Source organism: Crinia signifera, chromosome 4 (assembly GCF_055691185.1).
Source record: "Crinia signifera chromosome 4, ASM5569118v1, whole genome shotgun sequence".
Taxonomy (NCBI): domain Eukaryota; kingdom Metazoa; phylum Chordata; class Amphibia; order Anura; family Myobatrachidae; genus Crinia; species Crinia signifera.
In genome coordinates this window covers 22,122,361-22,141,474 of record NC_139220.1, presented here as the reverse complement: position 1 = coordinate 22,141,474, position 19,114 = coordinate 22,122,361, and the positions used below count along the sequence as shown (strand labels likewise).

The 19,114-nt window shown below is 44.9% G+C and overlaps 1 protein-coding gene across 1 annotated transcript in view; it reads left to right on the top strand.

Annotated features, from left to right (window-relative positions):
- The window catches only part of ATP10B (ATPase phospholipid transporting 10B (putative)), a 319,815-nt gene that overhangs the window by 108,771 nt on the left and 191,930 nt on the right, over positions 1–19,114 (top strand). The window contains exon 2 of the mRNA XM_083181404.1: positions 8,297–8,368. The gene's annotated coding sequence lies outside the window, so the exon portion shown is untranslated. The remainder of the gene's footprint in view (positions 1–8,296; positions 8,369–19,114) is intronic.

The window sequence follows — 19,114 nt, the reverse complement described above, 5'->3', positions numbered from 1 at the left end:
GGCGAGCACGCACCGTTGGTTGGGGGGGGGGGGTTGTCAGGGCCGGCAACAGAAATCTTGGGACCCGGTACACTGATATCTCTGGGGCCCCCCAACGACCCACCCAGATTTTAATAACATTGAATGTGTTTTTATTATTAGTGACAAAAATGATAATTAATATTCACTATGCAATATAATTGTGCAGGGCAGATGGGAGAGTGCAGCATTGGTTCGTCCTATGGTTAGCTGTGTTGTGTGATGTCACTGGTAGCCGGACAGGTGACCAGACTGAGGGGGGGTTACTGGATTGGGATACATGTAAGTTTCCTTCCAGGAAGCCAGATGGGCAGGCAGCACCTTTTATAAACTAGCCATGTTTACATCCCCTGAGCCCCTCAGAATCTTGGGGCCCCTCACAAGCTTGGGGACCGGTACGAGTGTCCCCTTTGACCCCCCCTGTCGCCTGCCCTGGGGATTGTTCAGTGATGGGCAGGCTTTCAGCAAAGGACAGGCTGGTAGCTGGAGGCACCTACGCAGTAGTAGCCTTCCCTGCCCGGGTCGAAAGAACCGGGGAAGAGATAGTTACCTGGGTTTAACCCACTAAAAACATTGCTTGGTTATTTTTACCTGCCCACTATTTTCACTGCCAATAATCCTGGATTGGTGCGCATTTCCGTGCAAAAATCTGGGATTTTTAAGTCTGTGGAAAAGCGGTATTCATGGAATTAGCATAAAGTCACACATACACACACACACAACTGGAGAAAAAGACACAAGGATGGCTGCAACTGTTTCCAACTTATACCCACTTGTTAAACGGTATATTGCCGTTTTTTTCCATTTTAAAACGTTTAAGGCTGCAGTGGGAAAGCGCCAGAGTTCATTTACCGGTTAAAGATAACCGGTATTTCAAAACATTTAAAAAGCAGAGTCCTACACGAATCAGAGCCGTTTTTTATGCAGTGAGAATGGCTCTGAAACGGTATTTAGTAAAAACAACAGACTACAGATCTGCAATAGGCTGTCCCCTGCATTCTACCTTGAAACGTGTTCAGGGGATTTAACGGGTTGACTGATGTGACTGGTATTTAAATGGTATTTCAAACGGTAACCTACTGCAATGTGAAGGCTCAGACCCATTTTAAATACCGTTTCAAAATACTGGTTTTTAAAACGTTTAGGCAATGTGAATGCGGTATCAGTCAGGCCCTATGAAGAGGGATCCCAGCCCTTCAATATGCCCCACCCCCTCAACAGACCCACCTCCTTGAGAACTGCTTCCAGAAATTCCCGGACTGGTTTTCCATCCCAATCCGGTCCTGAACTGCAACCACAGTGTATGAACATATACAGTTGTGTGTGTGTGTGTGTGTGTGTATGTATTGTTAGCATTGCAAAGCACCGGTTTTATTGTTTCTGTTCTGTCTTGTAAATATATATCTAAAATAAAGAATCTGTATACTGTTTCTTAAGTTATACTTTTCATGATATTGTACAAATAGAATTTTAAGTATGCCGGGGAAGAAGAGTTGAGGAAAAGAGGTCACATTTATCCGCCAAGTAAATCTGGCTACATACCAGCATCATGAACTGGAATAATAATCCCATGTCTGAATGGCTTTGAATTCCTTTATTTTTATTTTTATCCATCTTTGTCAATTGTTTTTTCATTACTGCGTTGTGACTTTATGCTCGCACCGAGCGCTTTATCAAGCCCGTTATCTGAAGTCTGCTGTAAAATGATACATTTACTTTATCACTTCATTATCTACAGAAAGCGCATTGACGAACCCAAGACGATTGCATTGCGCTGTGATTTCATGAGGTCATTAGATTTTTCATGGCACAGTTTGTTTTTATTTATTTTCTTGCTACATCTTTTATAACACAATTTCGCAACCTCTTGTCAAAAAAAAAAACCTTTTATAGCATGGGTACTGTAAACAATACTGTGGTTATTAGACCTTTCCTGCCGACTATGCCACAACTGTGGTGATGTGGACTTGCCACTGGAAAGTAGCTAGTCCTCTCAATGGAAGCCCTATGTCCTGCCCGAGGACAGCCACTATCCCTAAAAATGTGGAATCACTTATGGGACCTACACCCTGCCATTTTCTAAGCGATCTCACTTTATCGCTGCCTGTGTAGGCCCCATAAGACACTTCCCCCTTTTATCGCCATTTTTGGTAATCCCTTTTTCCACATATTGAGGTCTACAGACATTTTTTATATTACAAATATTTACAGAAATTAGATTCTCTGGGGTATGGGTAAAAAAACGGAAAAGGACCTTGGAACGCCGGACCGGACAGGATCCATTCATCAATTTCGGTAATTCCGGAGCTTGAAGTGTCCGGTCTGGGAGGGTACCTGTCCAGGGGTGATCTGCCTTGGATGGCTGCCTGTGACACTTGTCACCAGGAAGAGGAGGAGGGAGAGAATAAAGCCTGACTGTAGCAGGCATGTAGCAAAAACTGGAATCCCCTCTGGACTCGACACTACAAGCTCCGGAATACAGAGTTTGATGTCCGGTCCAGTTATTACTTTTTTAACGATTTTATCTGGGTCTATTCACATACATATATATATATATATATAAAGCAAGGCTAAATTCCAGCTGCAATATCCAACGTGGAAAGTTTGAAGAATGGCCAACAACTTGTCAATGTGTATTATAAAAGTTTTGAGACTGGATTAAGTTTTAGCTTCGGTAGTATTTTAATCTCTGTGTAAAGCCATTTTTTTTCCTGTGTAAGCTACGCTTGAAGTCTCCATTAGATCACCGTAAAATAAATCCACAGGAACAAAATTTAATGCTGTGAATGTACCCGTTGTAGATGATTGACTACCCTTTAAGGGTCATTGATTCTCCAAACACTTTTTTTTTTTCTTAACCTATGTGAATTAGTCTACAAATCAAAGTGGTGTGTGATCTCGGCTGGCAGTCTATTGAAGATGTCTGACTTTCTAACACCTATTAGAAATTGCTCAAATTGGCTTTTGTAGAACATTTTAGTTGCAGTAGTTCCAGCAGCTTCTGACCCCTAGCTACAGATGTATGGATATATTCCGAGATATTATCTTGGAGGTGTACGGTTGACCCATATCTCTGCGTCATTATAATGAGGGTTGCCGACTCTGTTTTGAAAATCAGCAGTTTTGGTAATTAGACGGGCAGCTGTGATATCGGCCTTTGTAGACAAACAGGCTAATAATATATACAGTGGTGTAACTAAATACATGTGGGCCCCATAGCAAAAGTTTGTAAGGGCCCCTATTTATCACCTAATGCTGAAAAATGTATACAGCATATGATACTTTGACAGGTAAAGTGGGCCCCTCTCAGCTCTGGGCCCCATAGCAGCTGCATCCCCTGCACCTATGGTAGTTACGCCCTTGAATATATATCTGTACATGTGTGTGATTAAAAAGATGTACAGTTTATCGTTTACATAGTGTCTGCCTGTGTGCGTTTTTATGTTTGAAAAAAATATATCCACCTCCTTTTTGTCATTTTTGACAAAGGAAAGTATTATATGGTCCAATCACAATAGATTTATCAGATTATTCTTGCCAGCGATAAGTATAAATTGCTTTGTTAATGTGAAATGAAAAGACTGTGCAGTTTTATTTTCTTTTTTTCTTATAACAAATTATATTATGAAGTTTATCTACATGAGTACCCACCATTTTATTATTATTATTATTATTATTATTATTATTATTATTATTATTGTTATTAATCATTATGCAGTATAAACTTTTTCCTGATGGGTATTTCACAGGTACAGGTTGAGTATCCCTTATCCGAAATGCTCGGGACCGCGAGCATTTTGGATAAGGGATTATTGTGGATTTCTGAATTGTTTTTAATTGTACCTGTGTGCGTATATATACTCACCTGGTCCCCTGGCGGTGCCTCGATGGTCCCCCAACATCCACGGTGTCCCCTGGCATTCATGGTGGCCTTTGGATTCCTCTTCAGCAGCATTCCCAGTCCCAAGGATGCATTGCCCGGGTGCGTCGGTGACCTCACCGGCCCGTCCGCGCAGTACATCCTTGGGACTGGGGATGCCACTGAAGAGGAGTCTGATGGCCGCTGTGAACATCGGGGGATGAGGCAAGCATAAATGAAGGTGCTCAGGGGGGAAAAACCCCCAAAATATTATGAAAACCTATAGTTTTCGAATATTTGGATATGGGATATCCGGATACGGGATACCCAACCTGTAGTATGAAATGAATACATAATACAAGAGACCATGGAGAGAATACCATGGATGTTGCAGCCATTTACATTACCTGATGCAGACAGTGTCAGACTGGGGCATGAAAACCTCACCGGGGGAGTTCAGTGGTAGAGGCTCATACTTATGGGTGTGGCCAGCCTCCACCATAGTTTGGCTAACCAATAGGGTGCGTGGTCTGGGCACCTTGATAAATACATGTAGTAAATACTGCTAGTGCATGATGATGTACCGGGTTAATAACAGCAATGCACTGTAGAAAATACAGCTTAGTTCTGTGCAGCATAATGTAATAAATGTTTAATGAGATCCCTACAGGAGTGCGTTTTTCCGCTGTGCCATAACTTTTTCCCATCTGCATCCTCCAGGAGGTTCCCATTTTAGTCTTAAATCTCCTGCTGACCGCCATTGTATTTCTAATCTCTTGGATCCTTCAGATTCTGCCAGGGGTGCCACAATGGAGTTTCTTTGCAAGGACATTGATTTGCTGTAATCACTATGACTTGCTGTGGGGCTGCTCAGGAGTCCTTGCTTTTGACTCTCATTGCACCTTCCCCCCCCCCCCCCCCCCCCCCCACACACACACACACACACATTGACATGAGAGAGAGGGCAACACATAGGCCCTTATTCTGGTCGGTGCGGATATATCCGTGTGCGTTCGGCCCGCCGATGTTTTGTGTCTGCGCATGTGCAGAGGCGTCTCTGCGCATGTGCGAGCGGGGCGTACGGCCAAATCCCGCATGATATGTGAACACTCCGAACAGGGGGTGGAGAGGGGCGTGAAGGGCTATTTGGGCTCATTACCATATGCATACGCCCCGCGTTTCATGGGCGTTCCCATGCAAACGCTGGGCGTACGTATGGTAATGCGGCCGTGATGCACGTGTAGGGGGCGGACATATGACATCGCCGGATGTCAGCTGCCCGCCCAGATCCCTGCTTTTGCACGGAAAAATGTCTGTGTGGTCTAAGGTTGCGGGAGCTGGTGGACCACTCGGTCCTGCATTCGATGGTCTGCGACCATCGAATGATGGGGGAGGTTCCCTGAGATGGAGGAGGCGTATTCCGTGAAAAATACACGTGCGGTCCGTTCGGCCAGCTTCTTACCGCGTACGGACGGAGTTGGCGATCCGTATGGAAGGCGGGGTTTCGCACGCACGGTCCTGGCCGCATAATCGGATCCGGCCGCACCGATCAGAATAAGGGCCATAATCACAGCGTCCTTATTTGTGCTGGCGTGCACTCATCCATAGTGTGCTGCTGCTTCTGCTAGTAAGTGATTTAGGGAAATAATTTTTGCTAGTTATCTTTCTGAGGTTAAACGCATTTGTTTATTGGAGTATCTGCTGTCGATAATGATTTGGCTAATGGTATGGGAAAAAAAGCACATCCAATAAATATAGGTAGTACCCTACACAGGGCAAGGCTATCTAGCTCGTTGGGTCCCTTTCTGCGGTGTGACTGCTAAATTTTGCAGCATATTGCTATTGTGCCCGTGCTTTGCTACACAGCGAAGCGCTCGCACATTATCCATTGCCCCGTCACAAGTTGGAACTGCAACGGTCCCCCCCCCCCCCCCCGAATGGTTTAGACAGGCCTGCGTTGGCTACTGAATTATTCCCAATGCCAATTGTAGTTAACGAGCATACACTTTTTATGCCACCACAATTCTTGGAATTTTAATTTTTTAAAGTGTCAGCTATTTTTTGATAATAAAGTACTGCTGTCGTGTATTTGTTAATTAAGTTTACGTAGTGATGTACACCCCCAGCTGTTAGCAGGCTTTAACATTTTTGCTGTTCATTATTGGTTTGACATTGTACAGTATAGTCTGCTTTATGCAGCAAGATCCTGGTCTATCAGGGAGGCGTTCGCTGCCAAAATAGCACAGGCAGCAGAGACAGCTAGCTCAAAAGCGTCCCTGGAGCTTTTCCTGTCAGAGAAGGTATGACACATTGGCACCGCAAACATGCACCACAAACAACCTGGTCACATAATCTCTTTTCATAAATGGTTTTGGTTCCCATGGTGACCGACTTTACACCTTTATGTCAAACTTGATGCAAAGAGGGAAAAAACTCAGCATTTAAAAAATGATCGAAGAGAAAAACGAGATTATTCTTTGACCCGACCTCACTGTACTGTGGGGCTGTGAACTTTGTGGGTCTGCGCCAAGACACATTCAGTGCAATCCAGGCAAATGTACTGTAAGCTATTTTCTTCTCGCCCTGCTGACCTTTTGTCTTCTAATAAAACGGTCAGTACGAGTGTCGCCTATTGTAAAAGGATTGTGTTACACGGGATCAGGCATTCCAATACCGGATAAAATATAGACAGGGAAGGTTTAATAGAGTGATTTTAGGGTATATTATTTTTTTTACAGTTTCTTATATAGAGGAGCATATTCTGTTGTGCTTTACAATCGGAATAATACAGTGGTAGAACTTTTGTAGTGTAGTGTATGATGTATATGTTAACACTGTATACCTAGTCTAGTCTTCATCTAGCTCCTTTTGAAAAAGGGATTATTCTGATTTTTTTTATATATATATTTCTATATTATACTCTTCTGGTCTACTGGAGGTCCCCCGATGTCCACGGCGACCATCGGATACGTCTTCAGCGGCATCAACGGTCCCAAAGATGCATTGCACATGTGCGTGGGTGTGCTGGTGCACCCACGCAATGCATCCTTGGACTGGGGATGCCATTGAAGATGAATCCGGAGGCTGCCGTGGACACCGGGGGATGAAGGGGGAGTATAACAAAAACAAAACCTGTAATAAGCTGTAAAAAATGTGTTTTATTGACAGATGTAAAATAAATCATATCAAATCTTAATAACATTAATATCAATTTAATGTACTTGATTAGTTTCACGGCGGCAGTTACGTAGTTTACGTAGTGCTGTATTAAGAATACCAATTCAGCATTATGCTGCCTTCGCAAACTACGTATGTGCTTCTGGAGCCCTAAAACTACACAATGGTTAATATCCCCACTATCCACGTCATACTCCCATATCCACGTTGGCGCGGAGTTGATTTTATAAAGTGTGGCGAGGGAACATGTATCGCTCGCTGTGCTCGCCACGCTTCGGGCTCGGTGGTTCGATGCGCTCGCCACACTTTCAAAAGTCAACTCCATGCCGACGTGGATACTGGGGGTATGACCTGGATAGTGGGGATATGACGTGGTTAGTGGGGGAAATGTGTGTGTGTGTGTGTTGTGCTTTATACTTACCCTCCTCTGTCCACCTCCTCCGGCAGTCACTCCCCGGCGCCAGCATTTAATCCCCCTCCTCCGGCACTGGCAGCGGACAATGTACGCAATTAGCGTAGTGCCACTGGGGGAGCAGGGGAACCATGTGATGCTCCCCCAGTGGCAATACGCTGAATTACGTACATTGCTGGCTCCAGGGAGTGACTGTCGGAGGAGGGGGACTGAAAGCTGGCGCCGGGGAGTGACCGTCGCCCGTGGGGATCGCCGACCGGAGGATGGTAAGTATAAAACAAAGCACCCACCACCCTGCTCCCAGTGTAGTTTCAGAGCGGCGGCTACGCTGACAATGTAGCTTAGGCTACGTTGAAAACGTAGTGTAGAGCTGCCGCCGTGAAACTAAACAAGTACCCAATTTAATAACATATATTAATAATATCAACCATGTTGTAATGCTTTCTAATAGAGGATTCATCTTTTTTCCTGAAAACCTATAATACAAAAAAAAAAACCTGGTTTAAATAATAAAAATAACTGTTTAAACAAAATAAATGTATTTTTCTTCCTACCCTGGTTATTGACAGAGGTTCCGATAAGAACTGTGTGATGTTTAAAAAAACAAAAAACGTTTGACTGCACATGCGCTCCGAGAGAGAGAGAGAGAGAGAGAGGAAAAGTCACTGCATCGTATGGGGCCTTTAGAAGCACATGGGTTGTTTTTGTGCAACTTCTTTACTTTGTCTCTCCAAAAATTGATCCAACTTCCCCCAAATGTTATTAGCCTATTGGGTTAAACTATTGAAATATATCCATGTTTATTTTATGTTTTTTTTTTTTCGTTCTAGCTTTCTCGTTCTGATTTTATCTTGCATTATTGATTACCGATATTGAGCCGCCGCGGATTTTAACACAGTTCTGTAAGTACCATTATAGTTCTTTGGTTTTCCATTGTTTAAGACTCATTATTAGCTTGGAGAACTTATTGGGCCGTACAATAACATTGCATTGCGGAACTAGTATGTATGATTTCCTAGATTCAATTATAATGTGGCATTGCTGAGGCTATAAATCGAATTTTACTACCGTTTTATATCCCGATTTTTTTTAAAGAAATGTTTAACGGTATGCAATACAAGTGTAGCAATGGCTTGAACGCCGTCTCTGATAAAGAGAACAAGTCTAATCTACATTGTACAGTGTACAGCAAGCTGTAATGCTGCTTTCAAGCACTTTCTTCACTGTGAGCCAGAAGTTGTCAGTGCTGGCACAAATTATGGGTGAAATGTAATAGGGTGAGAGAATCAGAAAGTGAGAGATTTGGTAAGAAATCTCCAGTTTTTTTAAAGCGGCCAATCATTTACACTGAAAAATCAAACTGGTTTTGCAGTGTAAATGATTGCCGCTTTAAAAATACCTGGAGATTTCTTACCAAATCTCTCACTTTCCGATTCTCTCACCCTATTATATTTCAAGCTATACTGTATGTCTAAACAGGACTATACAGAGAATGGAGTGAGGTGTCTGCAATCCGTATTACAAATTTAAATTTTGAACAGGATGCACAATTTTATTTCTTCAAACAGTATTTTATTACAGGTAAACCAATGGTAACCCGGCACCCAGGGTTTAAAGTGGCCATTAAGAGGTGGTGACAGGGCCGTTTTTACAGGGGGACGAGCCGTGCATCTGCCCGGGGCGCCGCACGGCTCATCCCCTCTTTTTAAATGCTGCCACTCAGTTCCCTGCTCTCCCCCCGTTCGCAGTGTAATAGTCCAGGATCTTACTGCGCATGTGCAGCTAATAGAAAGTTAGCCAGCAGGCTTACTTCCACTTTCCCCGTGTGCCCTGCAGCAGCTGCTCCTTGCTTATAAAGCAGGCAGGAGCAGGGGCAGCTGATCAGAGGAGAGGGGACAGATGCTTCCATATATATTTTCAATAAAACATTGTAAAGAAACATCCATGTGGAGCAGGTAAGCTCTGTCTCTCCCACGTCCGTCCGCCCTCCAGCTCCGTCTCTCCCCGTCCCCCCTCCCTCCCCAGCTCCTGATTTCATTAGTATCAGTGGGAGAGATTCTGCAGTTCCGTCTCTCCCCGTCCCCTCTCCCTCCCCAGCGCTGCTGCTATGGATGGGAGTGTACAGCAGCCGCCCAGGAGCTCAGGCAGGAGAGTCCCTGTTTGCTGAAGAATCACAGTGGGCTCATGAACTTCTGCCTGAGCTCGAAGTGCTGCAGTACACTACATTCCAGTCCCCGGCAGCAGTGAGGAGGGAGGGCAGACATGGGAGAGGTCACCGGCTACACATGTTTCTTTACACTGTTTTATTAACACAAACTAATATAGAGAAGCACCTGGCCCCTCTCTGCTGATCATCTGCTCCAGCTCCTACTTTTCTTCATGTGGTTTACTCTGCCTCCTTGCACAGCACAGGGGGAGAGATCCCTGCAGCTCTGTCTCTCCCCTGTCCCCTCTCCCTCCCCTGCGCTGGTGCCATAGAATATACAGCAGGACATGTTTATTTTAGAATCACTCCTGCCTGTGCTGTTATACATTACAGTCCCCCGCAGGAGAAATGAGGAGGGGGAGGGAGGGGGGACAGGTGAGAGACGGAGCTGCAGGGATCTCTTCCCCCATACAGTGCACAGAAGCATGGAGTCACAATGCTTAGAGTAGATTAATAAAAGGTATCTGTTCCCTAGAGAACTGCACACAATTGGGGGAGAGAGAAGGGGGGGGGGGGGGGGGGGGGGGGCTGCTAAGGCAGCCTTATTGCAAATAATACCTACATAACGCCTCTAAGAAGTGGCAATATTATCACTAGGGACCCTTCCGAATTAATTTTACAATTGAAGTTTGATAAATATGAGTAGTTCACATTTCCCTTTATAGTTATGTTGTCTTTTCTCAGACGCCAATGTGCGCCAATGTGTAATTGTCATCACGGTGTGCGACAATGTGTAATTGTCATCACGGTGTGCGATATAATGTGTAATTGTCATCACGGTGTGCAACAATGTGTAATTGTCATCATGTGTGCGATATAATGTGTAATTGTCATCACGGTGTGCGATATAATGTGTAATTGTCATCACGGTGTGCGACATAATGTGTAATTGTCATCACGGTGTGCGATATAATGTGTAATTGTCATCACGGTGTGCGACAATGTGTAATTGTCATCACGGTGTGCGATATAATGTGTAATTGTCATCACGGTGTGCAACAATGTGTAATTGTCATCACGTGTGCGATATAATGTGTAATTGTCATCACGGTGTGCGATATAATGTGTAATTGTCATCACGGTGTGCGACATAATGTGTAATTGTCATCACGGTGTGCGATATAATGTGTAATTGTCATCACGGTGTGCGACAATGTGTAATTGTCATCACGGTGTGCGACAATGTGTAATTGTCATCACGGTGTGTGGCATCATGTGTAATTGGCATCACGGTGTGTGGCGTCATGTGTAATTGTCATCACGGTGTGCAACAATGTGTAATTGTCATCACGGTGTGCGATATAATGTGTAATTGTCATCACGGTGTGCGATATAATGTGTAATTGTCATCACGGTGTGCGACAATGTGTAATTGTCATCACGGTGTGCGACAATGTGTAATTGTCATCACGGTGTGTGGCGTCATGTGTAATTGGCATCACGGATAAATAGTGTATAATAATTCAAGTAGCCTGTCATTGTTTGGCCTTGATCCGTGAGGCGTACTAGGTCACTGTGTGGGCCTTTTATATTTTTATGTCACTGTGTGGCCTTCAGCCCGCCAACTAAAGTGCGGGAGGACAATGACAATTCCTGCGGTAACCAATGTCTGGTCATGCAGGCTGCAAACATGAGATGTAAGGTAATTGTTTTCCTGCTAGACCATGCCCTTATATTAAGCCACACCCCTTTTACAAATAAACCATGCCCCCTTTTACAGCGCGCGCAATTTCTTCTATGACGTGTTCATTTTTTATTTTTTTTGGGGGGGGGGCGCATTTTTATTCCTTTGCCCTGGGAGCTAAATTGTCTAGAAACGGCCCTGGGTGGTGTAACTCATTTCCACCTATTCCCTCCCCATCAGGCAGAGTCAAGGCCAGTGCTTGAGCTTTCGGCACCCCATTCAAACTAAAACAAAAATTCCCTACTTCCCATACTTTATACAGAGATAGTGGTCTCATAACCGTACCCCCAATTCAAGTTTCACCACACAGTAGCACAATCTTGTTTACTATATACCAGATGTAGTGCACTGGATTCATATAACACCATATAGTACTTCCCCTTATTCATGTTATGACACACAGTAGTGCCTTTTATTAATGTTACATCTCAGTAGTGCCCCTTATTCATATTACACTACACAGCAGTACCATTTATACATGTAGTGCCACACAGTAGTGTCTCCTATACACATAATACCCACAATAGTGCCCCTTATACACATCTCTGCCTCTGCCCACCCCCCCCCCCCCCACCCCCCGGATGCGATGGGCGCCGTGATAATACACAAGTACCCATTTTTTTTTAGCTTAATAAATATTTTATTGTTTAATCTATACATGGTTTCCAGCGCGTTCTATGTATTGATTTTTACTGGTTTTGTTTTATGGAAATGGGCATTTCCCTATATAAATGCTGCTAGAACCATCTGTGTATGTTGGTATACACCCACAGGTGATCTCTCTCGTGCGTGTGTCTGTGTATGTATTTAAATATACACATATCTTCATAGGCTATCTGTCCGCAGTTGTGTATATGGTCTACACCCTTAATATAGATAACAAGTGACCGTGTGTTTGGTGAAGTTTAGCGCCGATATTACCTTTTTTATTTTTGTGTTGTATTATCGTTGGTACTTACAGTGACATCCCAATGGCTTTCCCTCTCAATCCCCACTACATAAACCCTAATCTCCCACAGCGTAATGCCCTACCTGAACCCTCCCGCAGCCTAAATCTCCCCTGCAGCACCTAAACTGCCCACAGCCTGACTTTCCCTCCCACAGCCTAATTTTCACTACAGCCTAACTTCCCCTGAGAGGTGCCTAGTATAGTCTAGTCTAGTGAGCTCTTACAAAGAAATAAGGATCAAAAAGTGTTGAGATTATCTGAAGAATAAAAAAGGGGCAGACCAGAGGGGACAAATGGTTCTAATCTGCCGTCAAATTCTATGTTTCTATGTTACTTTCTGCTCTAGCCTGACTTTTTTTGTTTCAGAAGGCGTGTGGAACAGCAGTTCTGGGACAGACCTGACTACTGGCAGCTGTTGAACTGGGTGGGAGTCGGAATTAGCAGGTCCCATGTTATCCTATAGGGAAAACGTTCCAGGTTTGACTGGCAGTATCTCCGGTTCCCAGGGGGCTAGAGACACGCTGCTGGGCTCGTTGGAAAGCTCCATCCCTCAGCTACTAAATGGGCTAATGGATCGTCCGGTGCACCCCCGGACCACCCCCTAGATTCGACTATGTTTACTATAAGAAACCAACTAATGCCTTTCAGTAAGAACTGTGGGTATCTAGAATTCAACTTTTCAGATGAAGTGCAGTATACCAGTCTGGTAGTTTTCTGGCATGTGTAATTGAAGTACCTCTATCATTTTGTAAAAGGCAGTTGATAAATGTAGCTTAAAAGCTGATTGGTTAATACAGGCAACTTCATCATGGCTACATTGCGCCACGGATGTAACTTGTATGGTGCGACGCATATGCACGCTGTGTATGTGATAGTGGCACCCGTGGCCTATTACTTTGCATTGGTCCTGTGCGACTCTGTGTGCCAAATGGGTACTAGCGACCACAATGAGCGTGGCTACCTTTGTACAGCTCCCCATTACTAATTTGGGACCAGTTAGTCAGCCACTTCCGACCTGAATTGTTTAATCCCTAATGCTACAACAAATGTCAGTAAATAAATATGAAAGGTGAAGTCTAGACGTGTGTGTGTGTGTGTGTGTGTGTGTGTGAAGTAGGTTGGTTGAAGAAGATCCAAGTTAAACAGTGAAGAGTGGAAGCCTTTGCCTTGTTCCACTATCTGGGCCTTCCGCCAAAGCTGGCGCCCGACTGCTTCAGGCAATGGTTTGTGGTTTTGCTGTGATGCCCCAGGCTATTGAGCACTTTGGCACACTACGCATTTTGTTGGGTGTGCTAAGCTGCAGCTCAACGCAGATGGAAGCATGGGCAATATTACTGTACTCAATATCTTTATCTAGCTATAACAAATGCAAGACCGGTCTGTCTGTGATGAGCACTTACTAGTTACCATCCTATCAATACCATTGTGTGTAGTACCGTCCCGCTTGAGGCTTGGCTGGCATGTACCTGGTCTGAAGCTTGTACACATTACTCCTATGCAGCTCTGTGAGCTGCTGGTCATGCCCCCAGTCTCTCTGTCTCCCATGAGACCATTGAGTGACCGAGTGGTCAACCAACTGCACCCCTTCTTCCCACCGCCATTGGACACTGCTGCCTGCCAGTGGGACAGTGGCATAAAGAAATGGGACTGTCCTGCGAATATCAGGACTGTTGGGAGGTATAATACTTAGAGACTATATGCAATAAAGGAGAGCATCAATTTTTAGGGTAGACCTATGGTTGTGCCTACTGGAAACAGCGGCAGCAGCTCAAGGTGCTATGTTTTTGCATGTACAAGCTCGCAGCCACCAGCAGATACAAGCCCCGGAATCGGCCAAGACATGCCTGTATTTTCCCAACCACTCCCTATAAACTCCCCGCTGACCTCTCCAAAGGGTCATGTCCTGTAAATCTGCTTTCCATGGAATCCTCATTGAGGGTGGGATCAGAGCGGCACTCTCGCACATGGTCAGACAGGTGATATTTGCCCTTTTGTGTGCTGATTGTCCACTGTGTACAAACATAAATTGGGCCCATAGTCTCCAGGGGTGGTGACAGTGGCTTTATATATTACCGCAGTGAGCCTATGGCACAGTCACTCTCAGGAGTCTTTAGAGGGCACGTCCTATGGAGAAGGAAGAACAGCCGTAAAAATGTGCATGTGTGGGGCATTAGGTTGGAGGTTGTGTACACGGACTCGTACATGACATTTGAGGGGTTACTTTACCAGGGCTTGTCTATAAAGGTGCCAATACTCAGGAATATGCATGCTGGTTAAGTTTCCGATACTGTGGACGCCTGGAGTTCCACTTCCAGCACACAAAAAGAAATGCCCAATGGTAGTTTGTGTTGTTTGTATTTCCTTTATAAAGTCTAAGCACCCATCCCACATTGGACTATCACCAGACTACAGTCACTTGTGGGCATTTAGAAAAAAGAGGGATTTGTTAGCGCTGGGTGGGTAAAGTTGAAGGAAAATCAAGCTCCTGCCCTGTATAGTAGTAGTACAGCTACTTGTTTGGGTAACAAATTAAGCTGATCCATTTTGGAGCCGAGGTCACCCCTTAATGAAATCAAACTTTTTAGAATCTAGGACTACAGTTCATGCAGTGCACTGACAATGACTACGGTCTATACTTCAAGACCCAAAGTTAGCCCTGGAAAGTAAAATCTGTCCTCACGTGGGCTTGATGGAAGGGCCCTGGCTATTTGTGATAGACAGGTTAGCTTGGCAGAACCATTGTGTCATTCCATTCTGCTAGGCATCTAATGACTGCCATACCACACAAAGAGCATCCCAGCAACTACCATCATATATATAGATCATCACAGTGACGGTCTAAACAGTGTTAAAGTGATCAATATACAATACAGAGGGAATCCTTGTGACAGATACAAAATATAACAATACTGAGCACTCTAGTGGCAAATTACAAAAAATATACTCAAAGCTCTATACCAGGGGTGGGGAACCTTTTTTGTGCCAAGGGCCGTTTGTATGGGGAAAAAAATCCTATGGGGGCCATATGTAAAAAGTTCTCTTACAAATTGTCCTGCTGCAGCCGTCCCACGCTCCGGTGGCTGCCGCTGAATAGGACTGACACCGGCTGCTGCTGTTTATGAGGAATCTCGCGAGAACTACCGACCTCTTGCAAGAATTCCCCTGTACTTGACTCCCGGCAAAGCTGCCGGGCGAGTGGGCGGGCCACTCAGACCGGCTATAGGGGTCGCATACGGCCCCCGGGCCTGAGGTTCCCCACCCCTGCTCTATACAATACATAGAGAACCCTAGTGATCAAATCGCAATATACAAAGCAAGACCTACTGTAGTGAAAAAACATCAATACAGATTACATCCAAGTCATGGATGACTTTCATACGGTAGGAGCAGTCTTGTCATGTGACTGCCATGCAACAAAGAGCGTTCAAGTATCTCTTAGACAATACAGAGGGCGTTCTAGCCCTATAAACAACAGTTTATGAAATCTCTCCTTGACTTAGCTTTTGCACCCAAGCCTTCCCTTTTTTACACGCTTATGTACAATGACCCAGCCATAGGGATTTTCCCTTATATTACATACACTTTGATGGCAGATAAGTACCTCTTGGCTCATCTAGTCTGCCCCTTTTTCATTATCTTTTTTTGTAACTTCAATCCTATTTGTTGTTTAGGTCTCAGGTAATTGTTGGCCTATCCCAAGCGTGTTGCGCCACTGTATCAGCCATGAAGCCCCAGGCCTACCATAAGTGTCCTGCTAAGGTCTGTGGACAGTCCACTCGCAGTTCCAGCAGTATTGGTGGCCCGGTCCAAAGGGGACACTCAACCAAGGGCTACATGTACAGTAGGTAAAGTAGACGTGCCGAAATAGTAGAAACCCTAAAAAAAAAACCAATAGTAATTGCTCATCCCCTTACACATTCTAGTTGTGTAAAAACAAAGGACTCTTTATTGTCACTCAGATTGAAAATTCATTTTTCAGTTCCGATTGCAGCCAACCCGTCTCCAGCCTTTGATGTAACGAGTAAGATCTACAGTAGTTCAATTCGTTTTTGTTGAAACGGATAAATCAACAACATCGAGTGCGGCATGTGACGGAGTATAAATAAAGCCGCTCACCCCATGTACTTCATTTCTCTAAAAGCCGAATATAGCGTTGGCCTCCGCAGATTGCTACTGCTGACATTTTGAAACTTTAAATTACATCGTTCTCCCTTGGGACAGCTCTGACCTTAACACTGCGGAGATCAGTCTATTTTATGCATTGTTGCCCGTTTATCATCATTCATTTCACAGGGTTTTTTTTTTTTCTTTTTCTCTAGTTCTTCAGATTACTTTCATATGTTGAGTTTTCTGGCTAAAGAAAAATGTTGTTTTCTCCAAGTCTTTTCCCCTGTGGATTTAACTAATTTCATGAGTATTTATCCCCTAGCATCGTGATTAAGCTGCCTTTTGGCGCTCTTAAATCCGCTCAAGAGACCAGGATTGCATGTCCTCTGGTGTACGTTATCTCTGGGAAAAAGTTTTGATTCAATTCTGTTCCAGATGGAGACATTGTGCAGGTTGCGTTCTGTCCTACTGATGTTTTTGGCATACAAGTCATAATGTTGGTGGAAGAAGAAGAAATTATTCAATGGAACGTCTACCCAATTTATAAAACCAGAGGAATTAAATCTAAAAAGTACCAAATTACCAATTTTTTTTTTCATTCCCTTTTTTTCCTTGTTAGTAGTTCTACATAGGGCAGTTTGTACAGGAGGATGAGCAGTGCGATCGCACGGGTTGCCGCACCTCCCACCGTGCGATTGCACAGGTCGTGCGCTGACTACTATTGCCGTCGGGCCACCAGCTTTTTGTCCACCCGCAGGTTTGGACCTCGCCTCTGGCTGGTGCCGCTGACTTCAAGCTTCCAGCGACTCCTGGTGCTCCCTCGAATGGTGTCCTCCCACACCTGACCCCTCGTACTCCACTGGGTGGGTGGAGTTACGCAAATTACACTGGATTCCTTTGTTATGATGCAGCAGCCTCATTTAGAGTAACTCCGCCCACTGAGCAGAGTACTAGGTCCCACTCCGTAAAGTAGACAGATGCGCTGATAAAAGGGCAACGCAGGGGTGCGAGCAGTGGCGTCGAGAGGAGTGGGAGCAGGTACATTTTACCTGAGCCATGGTCCCACTCCCAACCTTCCCTTATGCAGGGAGCCGGGCAGTGGGGGGGATAGATGAGAGGCTGCTGCGCAGCACAGCCTCTCTACCCAGCTCAGCACAAGCTGCTCAGTGCGATGAGGATCCCGCTCCCCGCACTAGTTTTCTTTTTTTTTCACAAGGACGTGGCCATACCTCCCCTGGAGGCTGCGCCCCCTCCATTTTGCCAAGGCCCAGCTGACCTACTGGCACCCCTGGGTGTGAGGGCCCACCATCTTAGAGAGCGCTCACAGTCACAGGGGCAGATTTATTAAGCTTGGAGAAGAGATAAACTGGAGATAAAGCGGAGAAAAGGTAAAAGGAGATAAAGCACCAGCCAATCAGCTGTGTTTGAAAAAGACAGTTGGGAGTTGATTGGCTGGTGCTTTATCTCCTTTTACCTTTTCTCCGCTTTATCTCTTCTCCAAGCTTACTAAATCTGCCCCTGTACAGTGAGATCCATGCCCTTCCCTGTGAAGCCACGACCCCTTTCTGGAACACGCGCACAATAATTTATTTACATGTATAGGAGGGGGCACACATTTTACCTGTTCCTACTGGGATCCAAATAGTCTAGAGACCGCACTGGTTTTACCTATGACTAGGAGATGGTAATAGTCCCAAATTATAGAGAAATCTTACCATGAAATACTGGCAGGCGACTGACTGGACAAAATATCGACATGAACAAAAGGTTGACACAAGCAATATGCCGGCAATGGCTGACTCCTGAAAAGGTCGATATGATTTTTTTTGCGATTTTGTCTTTATATCGGGAGAGGCAGAGGGGGGTGACTGGGAGTGGCAGAGTCTGACAGGGGCAGCAGTGGGCCCCTTAGTCCTCAATTGGCCCAATGCATTGCACCTGCTGCACCAATGGCATTTCCACCTCTGCTACGATCCCCCACCCCAGATTGCTAGGCAGATGGCTGTATGTAAGGTAACACTACAGCTCCATCCAGCAGACCTCACTGCAGAACCCTCTTATGTATTCAGCCTGCAGTGATTTCTGTTCCTCCTCCGGGATGCTCTGTCCTGTGAGTCACACGGCACTCTGTATTTACTGTCTATGGCTCACATGACCGGGCGGAGTGACAGCATAATGGGACACTAAGGGACACTGCAAGTAACTATCTGTACTACACAATAAAGTGGCTACAGTGCAGAGAACAGGTCCAAGCAGACACATCACCAGCCTATGGAAAGCTTGTTGAGAGGTCCCCACACCGAGGAGCTTCCACTGCAGCCTCCTTCTAAGCAAGTTCTATTCTATTCCGCAAGTGTGCGTTAACATGTTCTATTGCACATGGGTGTGTTGTCTGCTCTTCATGTATCTTCAAGAGGGGGGAAAAAATGCAAAACCAAAACTGAGCCTATTAACTCTTTGATACATTTCCTAAATAAGTGACTTCCTGTTGCGGCCAATATGCCCTTGTTATTTTTCTGGTTGCAGTATGTTTCTTCATATAGAAACGGCGATTGTTGCATTTCATTTAATGCTGTGATTCTCTTTTTCTTGTCCTCCTTTCATGTGAAAAGCAGAAGAGGGAAATGTGGATCGCGGTTTCCCAGGATATTACACAATAAGTCAAGTGAATGAGTGAGACAGACAGAGAAACTGTAAATGTT